The sequence below is a fragment of the Cebus imitator genome, unplaced genomic scaffold (assembly GCF_001604975.1).
Source record: "Cebus imitator isolate Cc_AM_T3 unplaced genomic scaffold, Cebus_imitator-1.0 Scaffold442, whole genome shotgun sequence".
Taxonomy (NCBI): domain Eukaryota; kingdom Metazoa; phylum Chordata; class Mammalia; order Primates; family Cebidae; genus Cebus; species Cebus imitator.
The window spans coordinates 344,619-347,862 of NW_016107757.1; positions in this window are offsets into that span (position 1 = coordinate 344,619).

Consider the following 3,244-nt stretch of genomic DNA (forward strand, 5'->3'; position numbering starts at 1 on the left):
GAAACATTCAACACCTGTACTAGAAATAGAGACAAACTTAACATGGTTTCTACTTTTAAGAAACTCACAGTCTAGTAGAAAAATGTCTATGGAATCTCTCTGTGACAAACAGAAGACTATATCACTCAAGGGATTATTATCATAAAGAAGTATGCCTTGAGCTATCATTTAAATGCTGGGAAGAGAACTAATATTTATTGGCCACCATTAAATTTTCACAACAGTCCTTAGTTTGATTTCTATTGTGATGCCTTCAGATGCAAGAAATAGGAAACCAACTAAAAGTAGCTATGACAAGAATAAAAAAGTATTTCTTTTAACCTTGTGTCCTGACATAGAATTTTTTAGGTTGATTAATTCACTAACTCAACCACATCTGCAAGGACCATGTTCTTTCCATTTTCCTGTTCTCTCATTGTGTTAGTCAGGGTTCTCCAGAGAAACAGAACAAATAGTGTATGTGTGTGTGTTTATTATGAAGAAATGGCTCACATGATTATGGAATCTGCTTAGTCCCAAGCTCTTCAGGGTAAGCTGGAAAGCTGAAAACCCAGGAGAGCTGATGGCATAGTTATAGTCTGAGTCTGAAGGCCTAAGAACCAGGAGAGCCAATAGTGTAGTTCTAGTCTGCAGGCCAGCGGCATGAAACCCAAAAAGAGCTGACATTTAAGTTCCAGTCCAAAGGTAGGAAAGAAACTGATGACCCAGCTTGAAGGCAGTCAGGGAGGAGAAATTCTCTTTTATTCTGAGGAGGGTCATCCATTTTGTTCTATGCATGCCTTTAACTGATTAAGTCATCAGGGAAGGCAATCTGCCTTACTCAGTCTATCTCTTGATTTAAATGTTAAACTCATCCAAATACACTCTCACAGAAACGCCCAAAATAATGTTCAACCAAATATCTGGGTACTATTTGTCCCAGTCAAGCTGACATAAAATTTACCATTATAGTCATCTTTATCATTTGGCCTATACCTCTTCTGGTAGCAAGAAAAGCAGCAACAGTTCCAGCCATCACTTCTTCACACAACATCCAAAAGCTGGAGTAAAAGGAGGAGGTTGGTCTTTTCGCCACATCCTTTCTAAAAGTTGGGGAAAATATCCCAAAAGGTGAGCCCTCTAAATTCGCCACCCCCATATCTATTTCAATCTCATTGGCTAGAATTATGTCATATACCCATTCTTACACCAGTCACTCACAAATTTTTATTATCCTCTATTTTAGATATATGAACAGTGAGGCTCATGAACACTGAGTTGACCCATACCACATAACTAATACAATGCCAAGTTAGAATTACTAACATCTCTCTGGCTCTAATTTGCTAGTAGTAGATATTGATAGATCTGATTTGGCCCCATATTGACAGACAGATCTGATTGGCCCCCTTGGGCCAATGCCTTGATCTCTACAAATTTTCTTTTCTGATAAATAGACACAACAATAGTTCTTATCTTTTAGAGTATCATATTAGCTTAGCACATGTAAAGCACCTGAGCTATTATTTGCTGCCCCACCATAGGATAAAGAATGACACAATGTTAATTCTAAAGAGTGCAATTCACCAAAAAGATAAAACAAATTATGTCCCTAGAGCTTTACCACAGCATCACCCTGATTAAAAGTTGTAAGATAACTTTAAAATGAGAGTGAAAAATTATTTAACTTAAATACTTTAACACAGGCATGTTTGAACTCAATGCCACAAGAAACATGTGAAATAAAGCTAACAGAGGCCCACTCTAGTGCCAGGCTGGCTCCTATAGCCCCAGGTGCAAGGCTGATAACCACAAATTCATGCTCCAAGCCATCTTCCACAGCCCAGACTCAAGCAGACTCAGGATTCAGGCCTGCCCTGCAGACCGAGGTACCAGGCTCACCCATATAGACCTGAGCTACAGGTTTGCCCAAGTAGACCTTCAGGCCACCCTGCAGACTCAGGTACCAAGCTGCCCACTGTGGACTCAGACACCAGGCCACGCGTTCACAGACCCAGAAACCAGGTCAGCTAGTTGAGGACTCCAACAGCAAGCCCATCCATAAATCTCACCAATTAGTCCACCCAGTATCACTGGATAGGCTGACTAGTGAAGGTCTTTCTCTGCTGAAGCTAGTTTGCAAAGGTGGGAAAAAGTATTACTTCTTCAAATGCATAGACACCAACATAAGAACACCAGGATTACCACCAAATGAACAAAATAAAGCACAAGTAATCAACTCTAAAGAAATGGATATCTATGAACTGCCTAACAAACAATTAAAAATAATTGTTTTAAAGAATTTCATTGAGCCATAAGAGACAACAGATAAACAATTAAACAAACAAAAATCACAGAAACAATATACGAACAAAATGAGAAGTTCAACAAATAGAAATTACTTTTTAAAATTCTGGAATTGAAGAATACAATGACTAAACTGAAAAATTCCACTGAGATCTTCAACAGCAGGCTCAGTCAATCAGAAGAATCAGTGATCTCAAAGACAGGTCATCTGAAATTATCCAGCAAGAAAACAACAACAACAACAAAATAACCAAAAAGAGGGAAGAAAGCCTATAGGATTTATGGGATAACATCAAGTGAACCAATACTAACATTATAGGATATTCAGAAGGGAGAGAGAAAGAGAAAGGGGCAAAAAGCTTATTTAAAAAAAGAAATAACAGAAAACTCTTAAAATCTGGAGAAGGAAATAACATTCGGATACATAAAGCTCCCCAGAAAACCCAAATAGATCTTCACCAAGACATTATAATCAAATTCTCAAACCTCAATAACAAAGAATTTTTTTTTTTGAGACAGCGTCTTGCTCAGGAACCAGATCAGCTACTTAAGGACTACTGCCCAGGCTGGAGTTCAGTGGCGTGATCCTGGCTCACTGCAACCTCTGCCTCCTGCAATTCTTAACTCTCGGCTTCCTGAGTAGCTGGGACCACAGGTGCCCACCACCACACCTGGCTAATTTCTGTAAAGACTTTTTAAAGTAGCAAATCTATTTAATAAATGGTCCTGGGAAAGCTGGATATCCACATGCAGAAAATGAAATTAGACTGTATCTTAAACTACATACAAAAACGAACTCAAAATGAATTGCCGACTTAAATGTGGTTGGGCATGGTGGCTCATGCCTGTAATCTCAGTACGCTGGAAGGCCAGGAAGGAGGACTGTTTGAAGCCTGGAGTTCAAGACCAGCCTAGGCAGCATCATGAGACTCTCCCTCCCCACCCCATCTGTACCAAA